Source organism: Geotrypetes seraphini, chromosome 1 (genome assembly GCF_902459505.1).
Source record: "Geotrypetes seraphini chromosome 1, aGeoSer1.1, whole genome shotgun sequence".
NCBI classification, from domain to species: domain Eukaryota; kingdom Metazoa; phylum Chordata; class Amphibia; order Gymnophiona; family Dermophiidae; genus Geotrypetes; species Geotrypetes seraphini.
The window spans coordinates 332,794,270-332,806,331 of record NC_047084.1 but is presented as its reverse complement, the minus strand read 5'-3'; the positions used below and the strand labels follow the sequence as shown (position 1 = coordinate 332,806,331).

Here is a 12,062-nt window from a genome sequence, read left to right as displayed (position 1 = left end):
GCATGCACAGTGAGGAATCCTCCCTGTAAGTTTCAAGGCAGAGCATAGGCTGCAGAATGCTTTTTTTCTTGGGGTGGGGAGAGGGGGGCAAAAGCTACACCTCAGATCCCACCCAAGCTCCACCACAGACCCTGCCCCCATAATAATACTGCCCCATAATAGTACCACTTTTTCTATTCATTTTTCATACATCTATATATATAAAATCGGAGGTATGTATGTGTGTATGTGCCGCGATCACGCAAAAACGGCTTGACCGATTTGAACGAAACTTGGTATGCAGATCCCTCACTACCTGGGGTGATATGTTCTGGGGGTCTCGCGGCCCACAACTCTATGTTGCTTGCTCAAGGGTGGGTTCACCCAAGAATTTATATGTTCTTGCTCCAGGAGGTGAAACTAAAATTGTTGTTTATAATCACGTTTTGCGTTAGTTGTATTGTATTCATTTTGTCAAATATTTCACATTATAATTTGAATATTGTACTTTTTATTAAGCTGTAAAAAAATAATTTCATTCACCACTATAAAGTATCTTTATTTGAATCCATTTACAGTGTTATTGCTATAATTAAATACCCGTGCAACGCCGGGGCATCAGCTAGTACACAATATAATCTTATTAACAACACATAATGGTTAACCACAAAATTAAACTACGCAAAGTTATCGAGGGAGACTGCTGGAAGGATGTGATCCACAATACCTCATGAATACCCAGCATTTACCCCTGTGCAGAGAAAGGGGCTCTCGGATAACGCTCGCCGCAATGTTGCCCATGGCAATGGCATCATTGCTGCCTGAGCTCAATCAATGTGGAAAACATCGAGGAGAACCGCCGCTTCTTTCGTCAGCTGCTCTTCGCCGCCAATGAGCGGGCGGGTCACTGTATTGGGGGAGTCATTCTCTTTGATGAGGCCATGTGACACGGGATCGATGCTGGTTGGATGGAATAGCTGAGCGTTGTGCTCGGTGCAGGGGGGAGGGTGCAGATTTCGCAAAATGGTGCTGTGTGCTGAAGATCTTAGACCATACTCCCTCTCATCCTACCATCATAGAAAATGCTAATATGTGGACACGTTAGGCCGGCATTTCCCTGCAGCATGGCATTGTTCCCATTGTGTAGCTCAAAGTCTTGCCTGATGGGGGTCATGATCTGTAGCGCTGACAGTATTTTACACATAAGGTTTTGGCTGCAGTCTACAAGGCTCTGAGCGACCACCATATTTACCTGGAGGGAACCCTGTTGAAACCTCAACATGATGACCCCTGCTCATGCCTGCACTAAGAAATACACTCCTAAAGAGGTTGCTATGGCAGATGTCTCTGCCATGTGTCGCACCGTTCTCCCAGCAGTTGCTGGAATCACCTTCCTATCTGAAAACCAGAGTGATGAGGAGGCCGCATTCCATCTGAATGCCATAAACAAATGGCCTCTGCATAAGCCTTGGCCTCTTTCCTTCTCCTTTGGCCATGCCCTGCAGGCCTCTGCTCTCAAGACTTGGTGAGGCAAGAAAGAGAATGTTAAAGCTGCACAAGAGGAATACACAAAGCGTGCACTGGCTAACAGCCAGGCTGCCCAGGGCAAATACATTCCAAGTGGACAGGTTGGAGTTGTGACTGGAGAATCCCTCTTTATTTCCAATCATGCCTATTGAATCATCCCCCTTTGTGCTATCTTTTCCTCTGCACCTAATGTGTAAATGTGTTAGTGTTAAACTGTCAAATGTATTTTCCATTTCACCACCTCTCTCTTTCCTCCCACATTTGTTCCGTATAGGCTGTGGATGATATGTGAATTTTAAGGGAGAGGAATATGATCTCAAGCAGAGTGCCTGGTCTTTTGAGGATTAGGATGGTAAGCCAAATAAATTGATGACTTTTATGTACTTCCTGATTAATAATATCTTGAGAATGAATAATGTTAACATAGTTCTTAATATGTAGTAAATAGAGATCTTAATTTAAAAATAAGGGGAAACAGGTTTTCGATTATAAAATATCTAATTAACATTAATTTAAAAAGTGATTATTTTACAAATAAATTAAAGAGCATTCTTTTTTCAATTGTAAATGTACTTATGTCCTAAATTATCTAAATTTATAAAGAGAATTCTTGGATATTTTAGACAATTGATTTGCTGTAATGAACATAATGAAATATTTATGTTATATGTTTTTATGTGGAAATGTACTCATACAAAATGATAGAAAGCTAGGTTTTACTAAAAAAAGGGAGGGGAAAATATATATTTTAAATATGATTAATTTTTAAACTATATAAGAAATAATAAGGTTGATGTAAGGGGGAGGGATATGAAGGCCAGTCTGTTTTTATGTCTTCAAGTTGTCGCAATATAGAAAGGGAGGGTGTATGGGAGGGCATAGGGAAGGGTTTTGGGGATCTTAGAATTACAATATTTAATATGCTATATTACTTATTTGTTCTTCTGTTTGCACTATGTATTTGATGTAAAAATGAATAAATAATTTAAAAAAAAATTGTTTGAGTTTAAAGATTCTCTGATGTTTATGATATCTCTTTTTAGGTGGTTTTCAAATCTGATATCACTTATATGCATTTACTGCCTCCTTTACAAAGCCGTGCTAGCTTTTATAGCACTGGCCGCTGCAATAACAACTTGGACGCTCATAGAATTTCTAAGAGCATCCGAGTTGTTACCGCCCGCTCCCCACTAGGCCACTCCTCCTCTCTTTCCTATGCCTCTTTCCTATGTGTTTCACTCAATATAATCCACTATTGGGGCAGACTCTTGACAAATGAGCAGTACTAAGAGTGCATCTTGGGATATTCCTATTCAGTCCCTCTTATTTCAAGGGTAATTTTTCCTCTTTCATCTTATATGAAGAGAGGAGGTTAGCTGCAGCCGCCTCAGGAAAAAAAAAAAACCTGGGGGAAAAGACATAAAAATTCCACAAAACCATATTTTACGTGAAGTATTAAGGGGCTGTAAAACCATAATAAACAGTCTTATGTTACAGCCTTCCTAACAGAATTTACTACCAGTGTATCCAGTAGTTTCAGATATGTGCTGACATTCATTTTCTAAGATAGCATTGACCTCTTTCTCTCTGTCTATATATCTGATAGCATCAGTATCTTTTTCTTTGGCATAATCATGTAAGGAACAGGTGTCAGACTTTCATTAACTGTTTCCTTCCATGAGATCTCACAAGAAAGAGTAATTTTCTCTATGTATTTCCTTTTTTTTTTTTTTTTGCTTATAGAAATATACTTTTTGCTAATGTCACTTTAAAACAAATATATTTAAATTAGTCTTCTTTGTAGAATAAAGTTTTACTTATTTGTGAAATCAGAACTATTTTTTACAATAAATACGTATTTAAAATAAGTATTGTAATCACCTTTGTAGCATATGCTCTCTGATATTAAAAGTTATTTAACCAACTAGAGAGGGCCGCTAACTAGTTAAATTGCATTTAACTGGTTGACCGTGAATATTCAGCCTGAGATAAACAGTTTTATCTGATGAATATTTGCAGTTAGACGCTAAAAGTTTACCAGCTATATTGCGTGACAACTTTCAATATTTAGTGTTGACTGGCTAGGTTTAGCAGCAAAATCAGGCAGCATAAATAGCAGACCTATCTTTGGCTGCTATCATTGTAACCAGGAAGTGCAGAATATTGACTTAGGCAGTTATGTTACCCCCTCTTTTACTAAAGTAAGCTAACATTTTTTTTTTTTTAGTAAGCTAACTGATCAGCATGCGCTAATAGAATTAGCGCACACTAAACGATAACACATCCATAGACTAATATGCACACGTTAACGTTTAGAGTGTCCACTAATCGGTTAGCGCACCTTAGTAAAAGAAGGCCTTAGAGTCCAAAAATGTCCTTGAATGATTGGGATCAAAGAAAATATATTTCACCTTGGTAAAAGAGGGCCCTAGTGTCGTCAAAAAAAAAAAAAAATAAAAAATCAGATATTCAGATAATCAGATATTCAGTGACACTGGAAATGGCCCAGCATTGAATTTCTAGGTTCACCGCCGACCGTGGCACTTAGCCAGGCAGTCTCCCATGGTCTCAATATTGTCCCAATCATCTTTATACCACATATTCCGCAAAATAACGGAAAAGCAAATGTCACCTAAAGGTAGGTGTTTTGTTTTGTGAACAATTTGCAGATCCGCATGAAGAATAATTGGCTAAATCTGGGCTAACAAGCAATACTTGGTGTTAATAAGCACTACTCATGCCTACTTTGACCTTAGACACCATTAGGTAACTTGCTGCAAACGTGATTACGATGCCTACCCTAGTAGGTGCCTCCCACTGCCTACTTTTTAAAATTAGTATTTAATTGGTTTATAGTCAATTACTGCACTGATTAAAGCCAATTAAAGCAATTAAGATAGGCGGCGGTAGGACACTGTTTACAGCACCATTTAAAGAATTAGGCCCAAATCATCTATGTTGTATTTAGCATCTAAAGTCATTGCAGATTTTTCTGCTAGATATCAGTATGTACAGTATCCTTTGTTCTTAATAACTGTATGTGTTCTGACATTGATCTGGCCAGTTTTCTGCAGAATGCTGGAGTTATCTCTTGAGTTCATACAGCTTTGATCCAGTTTGTAAGGTCTGATTCAGATATCAGATTGTGTACAGCCATTTTCTGCTTCATTAAAGTTCACACATTTTCAACAATGTTGAAATCTGGGCTGTTGCCCAACCAAGGTTCTATCAGTTGTATCTGTTCAAGATCCAGCCATGCCTTAACAGCTTGTGCACTATCCTGATAGAAATGGGTTATGCTGTGAATTCTTGTTATTTGTGCTCTGCTTAGAATATAAAATATAATACAGAATATAATTTTCAAATAAAATAAATTATAAAAAATCCAAACAATGAACAAATTGATTCAATATAATAAAATAAAAGGAAACATTTTCAATCTATTCAATTTGCTTTCCAGTCCACAATGTAGACTAGGGAAAAAAAGTATAAGGGGGGGGGGGGGAACCCAGAAGGACGTTCCATCAAATATTAATTATGGAGTAGAAATATACATCCCTGGAGTAGGACAAATATCATTGGGAGGTGACACCCACTCTTTTACTAAGGTGTACTAACCGATTAGCACACGTTAATTGAATTAGCGCACGCTAAACCCTAACGTATCCATAGACTAATATGCACACTTTAGCATTTAGCGTGTCCACTAATCGGTTAGCGTACCTTAGAGCACAGTTCTTCAACCGCCGGTCCGCGGACCGGTGCCGGTAGGCAGAAAATTCCTGCCGGTCCACGCAGGACTGGCGACATCAACTTCTTCAATTTCCTGCCGGTCCGCGCAGGACCGGCAAGATCGAGGAGCTGTCCTTTGCGCAGGGCCGGAGAGATAATAGGGAGCCACACACTGTGCTTTCTCCCCTCCCAGCGGCTCTCCTTACAAACGCAGCGATTGAAGAAGGAAGCCTTGGAGCTTTTACTGAGTCGGGCTGCCTCTGATGATGCAACTTCCGCTTTCCTAAGAGGCGGTGCGACCCAACAAAGGACCCGAGGCTGCCTTACTGAATCGCAGCGCTGGCAAGTAAGGAGAGTTGCTGGGAGGGGAGAAAGCTGCTGGGCATGGTGAAAAAAAAAGGGACAGCTGCTACTGGACCTGGATAGGGAGAAGGAGAGATGCTGCTGGGAGGGGGGAGGGAAAGGAGTCTGGGAAGCTGCTGGGCAAGGGAAAAAAAGGGACAGCTGCTACTGGAGAGGGAGAAGGAGAAATGCTGCTGGGAGGGGAGGAGGGAAATGAGTCTGGGAAGCTGCTGGGTAAGGGGAAAAAGGGACAGCTGCTACTGGACCTGGATAGGTAGAAGGAGAGATGCTGCTGGGAGGGGAGGAGGGAAAGGAGTCTGGGAAGCTGCTGGGCAAGGGAATAAAAGGGACAGCTGCTACTGGAGAGGGAGAAGGAGAGATGCTGCTGGGAGGGGAGGAGGGAAAGGAGTCTGGGAAGCTGCTGGGCAAAGGAAAAAAAGGGACAGCTGCTACTGGACCTGGAGGGAAGCTTGAGGGCAAGGGAAAAAAAGGGACAGCTGCAACTGGAGAGGGAGAAGGAGAGATGCTGCTGGGAGGGGAGGAAGGGAAGAGAATTACTGCTGGACAGGAGGAGGAGGGAAGGGAGAATGAAAAAAGGAAGGAAACAGCTGGCAGAGAGATTAGAGGAGGGGAAGGGGAGACACAGGCATGAGAAAGTAGAGAGATTGATGATAGGAAGGGGTCAGCAGAAAAATAAGCAGAGAGGGACAACGATGATAGATCTGGTGTAGGAGAGATAAAAATGAAGAGAGCAGTGAAGCTGGAATGAATCATGTAAAAAGGAGATAGGGGGTACAAGCTGGATGGAAAGGGGAGAGGGGCATAGAAAGAAGACAGATACCATATGGAAGGGGGAGAGGACAGACAGTGGATGGAAGGGGCAGATGCTGGATTGAAGAGACAGAGAGGGCAGACGCTAGAAGGAAGAGAGTGAAAAGAAGATTGAAAGCAGAAACCAGAGATGACAAAAGGTAGAAAAAATAATTTTATTTCTATTTTGTGATTAGAATATATCAGATTTGAAATATATATCCTGCTAGAGCTGGTGTTAGACATAACTGGGGACTGCAAAACCCAGGCAGTGCTTCTTTAGCTTCCAGCTGGCTTAGGGCGCTCTCTGACCAGGGGGCAGTTGCCCTAGTTGCACTCCCCTAAAACTATTCCTGTCATGTGTGACTGCAGTATTCTGTTAGCATGATATTTCTGTGTAGCATTCTGTAATAATTTGGCTTGTTCAGTTTTCTTGATAGTAGAGGGGATATATGTGAAGGGCAGGGGAGACAAGGGTTTTGTTGATCCTTGCTCTGAATTATTTGCATTTATAAAATGACAATTGTACAGAATATTGTTTCTTTTTATACTTTAATAAAATACATTCAATATAAAATCATAACTGAGGCTTGTGTCGATGGGATCAGATGATTTGTGAGGACCGAGCTCGCGGAGATGGGGCGGAAACGGGGTTTTTAAATTTTAGTCCTAGTAGTTTGCTGGTCCACAAAATAATTCTTTTTTTTCTGCCGGTCCACGGGTGTAAAAAGGTTGAAGAACACTGCCTTAGAATCCTTAGCGTACCTTAGAGTCCAAAAATGTCTTTGAATGATTGGGATCAAAGAAAATATATTTTACTGAATTGAGTTTAATAACACATTTACATAGATAATTCAGTCAAAATAAAGCACTCGACTACTGAACACTCGATCATCAAAAATTGTTGGTGATGCCTCTGCATTATCCTTGCCACATTAGGAAAGGCCCATATTTTACACCTAAGGAAAAAAAAGTCATGATGGAAGAAGAGCTGCCTCTAGACCCAATCAATCATGGTCTGGGTCCAAAACAAAAGAGGCAAAGTTACTAGCTTAATATCTTGTCACATCACTCTTAATAACTTGAGTCAAATTCAAATATCATACGAGATTTCCAAATTAGTAGTAACAGCACCCTCTAATGGTTGATCAATTTCCTTTTTTTTTTTTTTTTTTAAAATGTGGAAAAAAGCATGTCCTTGATTCTGGTGGATATGATTTCTCTGGTACTTTCAAAATTTCTCTCAAATATTTCTTAACAGTTAAAAGAAGTACTTCAGCTGGCACTTTTGGAAAATTTATGTACCTTAAGATTTTACAGCCTATAATATTATACAAATTTTCTGTTGATGGAGCAATGTATTATCTTATATCAAAGCACAATATCTCTCATCCACTTTAGTTTCCAAACTACCTATCATTTTTTTCAACAGTGATAACTTTTTGCTTGAGTATAGTAAGCCACATAGATTCTCAGGAAAAATGTGAACGTATAGGAATTTTGAGGATACCTCCATACCAGATATACATCCCAAAGAGAGTTCAATGTTATATCCAATGGCATTTGAGAAAAAGAGATCTTACAAGGACTCTGCCTAAAACAGCCACCATCTCACATTCCTCTTCAGCTTCAACACATTCAGACTTCTGGACTACTGTTGAAGGAGTAGCCTGGGCTGGCATCTCATTTGGCTGGACAGGCCTGCTGAAAGTCTCCCTGCCATAAGGCAACACCTGTACTTGCATGGTATATCCTGAAATGCACTGAGTGGAGTCAGTCTGCCATGTAAGAAAATTTTTCCTTATGGGGCAATCTCTACCCACACTTCCAGGTACTACCATTTTCCAAGCAGGAAGTGAGTAGATATCACTACTGCCTCTTTTAAAGTATATCATTGGACAGTGATCCAAAGGGACCTAGAAAAGGGGTCAAAAGGGTCAGAATTCCACTAGACTACAAATAAACCTTTTAAACAGTGGTGAGGGGACCAGGTTGGGGTTGCCCTTTAAAGCCAGAGATTTTTTTTATTTTTTTACAATTGGGGTAGGGGTTCAGGGGAGGAGTATTGAAAAGGAAATGAAGGATCTACTAGACACTAGGGATTAATGCAAAAAGTTTTGGGGAGGAGGGAGAAGGTGCTGTTAGATAGACACTAACCCTTTTACACTGCTCCAGAACTAGCAAAAAATGTACTCATTGTGTGAGCAGCAAAATCCAGGGCCCCACTTCCATCCATTGAGAGAATGCTTAATGGCCTCATTTTTAGAGAATGTGCAGCCATGTCTTCCATGAGCTGACACTTGAGCTCAACACCTCGTTCCATTGTCCAACAAGAAATGTGAGTATACAAACCCGAGAAACCACACAGTGTTGCAGCAGCTTGCTGGAATGGCCTCTGTGAAAATCCTAGGAGGCACAGGAAGCTAGAAGCCAAGACATAGAAATCCTACTACTGACAGCTAAGTAAGGAACACCTGGTCACTTCTTTGATAAGAGTCATCATTGATATGCGACTATTTGGTATGTAGAGCTCTGTGTTTATTGTTTGGATGCTAATTGGAGCTTGCAAATGATTTATCAGCATGCACTGTTTTCTTTCTTTCTTAATATTAATGACTTCAATTCCTCTGTTTCCAGGCAGATATGCTAGGGCATCAAGCCTCCAAGTGGTATAAATTAATATCTGAACTTATGAATAAGAAATCCAAAAATGTTCTTGAAGATATTTGGAGCATTGAGATTAAGCAGTATATTTCTGCATACCAATGGCCACGTATTTGGTCTTGGAGGATGAGGTGTACAGCGTCAGCATCTATGAAACAAACTTGGTTCTTTTTGTTACATCATTCTTTTTGGACCCCAGTTAGATTGAATATGTTAGATAATTCTAGATCTAATAGATGCTGGTACTGTCACCTAGACATAGGAACATTAGACCATCTACTGTTCTATTGCCCTAAAATTCTAATCTTTTGGAAATCAATTTGGGGACATATTAATAATATTTTAAATTCTGAGATTCCTTTAACTTATGAAATAGTAATTTGTGGTACCATTTTGCACATCAAAGATCCCCTAGATAACATAAAAGACGTCTCTTTTTAATTATGACAAATACAGCTATACAAAATGAAAAAACTGGGATCATCTGGACTTTACATTCTGGTGGGCAAGTTTATGTCTAATTTATAAATATGAGAAAATGAACACTGTTATGTTAGGGAACAATGAAAATTTAAAATTAATTTGGGGCCCTTTGACGTCCTTTGTAGAATCTCTATAGTTATGGTTAATTATTAGATAATATGCATATCCAGGGAGGGGGGTGGGGAGGGAAGTATACAAGGGCTTTAATTGATTATTTTTATGGTTGGAAATAGGTGGGAAGGATGATAAATTTTGTGATTTGATGAATAAGTCTGAATATATATATATATATATATATATATGTATATTTTTCCTGGTTAAAATATGTATAATATAGGACTAAAATTATGGGAAAATTTTATAATTACTTAATGGAAAAATTGGGTTGGTGGGGGGAGGAAATTAATATGTATGAATCTTGAAAAATTTTAGTGATGTTTAACATGTAAAATGATTAATATATTCTATATTTCACTTATTGAATATATTTTAAAAATAAATAAAGAATCACATATATATAAAAAAAGAGAAAGCCGAGCAATTTATATCTAATTAGATATTTGTAAATATATTTAGGCAATTATTTCCTCTTAATTCTTGCTTTTCGATTCTTTTTAAAGAAATACCTATATCTTTTCAATAAGTTGGGTTTAAAATTTTAGACATTTACAATGACATCTTTGTAGCATTTGCAATGTTTCTCCATTTTCCTTCTTATTTTTTTTATACAGTATTATTCTTATAAATCTAACGGCCTCTTTTATCAAGCTGCGCTAGAGGTTTTTCGTGTGGGGTGGCACAGTAAATACTCTGATGCTCATAGAATTCCTATGAGCGTCGGAGCACTTGCCTCACCAGACCGCACTAAAAACTATAGTGCAACTTGATAAAAGGGGGGAGTTGGAAATGTGTAGATTAGAAAAAGAAAGAGAGAGAGAGAGAAACATAATGGCAGAAAAAGGCTAAATTGCCCTTCCAGTCTTCCATCCGTAACATCCACTATCTCCTCCTCTCCCTAAGAGATCCCAAGTGCCTGTCCCATGCTTGTGGAGCTAGTAAAAAAATAATAATATACTAGCTGATGCCCCGGTGTTGCACGGGTTTTTAATTATAGCAATAACACTGTAACTGGATTCAAATAAAGAAACTTTATAGTAGTGAATGAAATTATTTTTTTACAGCTTAATAAAAAGTACAATATTCAAATTATAATGTGAAATATTTGACAAAATGAATACAATACAACTAACGCAAAACGTGATTATAAACAACAATTTTAGTTTCACCTCCTGGAGCAAGAACATATAAATTCTTGGGTGAACCCACCCTTGAGCAAGCAACATAGAGTTGTGGGCTGCGAGACCCCCAGAACATATCACCCCAGGTAGTGAGGGATCTGCATACCAAGTTTCGTTCAAATCGGTCAAGCCGTTTTTGAATGACTGTGAGAATGGCAGCTTTTTACATTTTTTCCATTGACATGAATGGGTGAAATCTGATTTTCTGATTGTAGCTCCGCCCACATGTGCAGGTGGGCCGCGAGACCCACAGAACATATCACCCCAGATAGTGAGGGATCTGCATACCAAGTTTAGTTCAAATCAGTCAAGCCGTTTTTGAATGACTGTGAGAATGGCAGCTTTTTACATTTTTTTCCATTGACATGAATGGGTGAAATCTAATTTTCTGTTTGTAGCTCCGCCCACGTGTGCAGGTGGGCCGCGAGACCCCCAGAACATATCACCCCAGGTAGTGAGGGATCTGCATACCAAGTTTCGTTCAAATCGGTCAAGCCGTTTTTGAATTACAGTGAGAATGGCAGCTTTTTACATTTTTTTCATTGACATGAATGGATGAAATCTGATTTTGTTTGTAGCTCCGCCCACGTGTGCAGGTGGGCCACGAGACCCCCAGAACATATCACCCCAGGTAGTGAGGGATCTGCATACCAAGTTTCGTTCAAATCGGTCAAGCCGTTTTTGAATTACAGTGAGAATGGCAGCAGTTTACATTTTTTCCATTGACATGAATGGGTGATATCTGATTTTCTGTTTGTAGCTCCACCCACGTGTGCAGGTGGGCCCCGAGACCCCCAGAACATATCACCCCAGGTAGTGAGCGATCAGCATACCAAGGTTCGTTCAAATCGGTCAAGCCGTTTTTGAATTACTGTGAGAATGGCAGCTTTTTACATTTTTTTCATTGACATGAATGGATGAAATCTGATTTTGTTTGTAGCTCCGCCCACGTGTGCAGGTGGGCCACGAGACCCCCAGAACATATCACCCCAGGTAGTGAGGGATCTGCATACCAAGTTTCGTTCAAATCGGTCAAGCCGTTTTTGAATTACAGTGAGAATGGCAGCAGTTTACATTTTTTCCATTGACATGAATGGGTGATATCTGATTTTCTGTTTGTAGCTCCACCCACGTGTGCAGGTGGGCCCCGAGACCCCCAGAACATATCACCCCAGGTAGTGAGCGATCAGCATACCAAGGTTCGTTCAAATCGGTCAAGCCGTTTTT

The 12,062-nt window shown here is 39.7% G+C and overlaps 1 pseudogene; it reads left to right on the top strand.

The window, feature by feature from the left end:
* The first annotated feature begins 702 nt into the window (after positions 1-702).
* On the top strand, positions 703-1,658 carry LOC117367577 (annotated as a pseudogene).
* Positions 1,659-12,062: the final 10,404 nt, after the last annotated feature.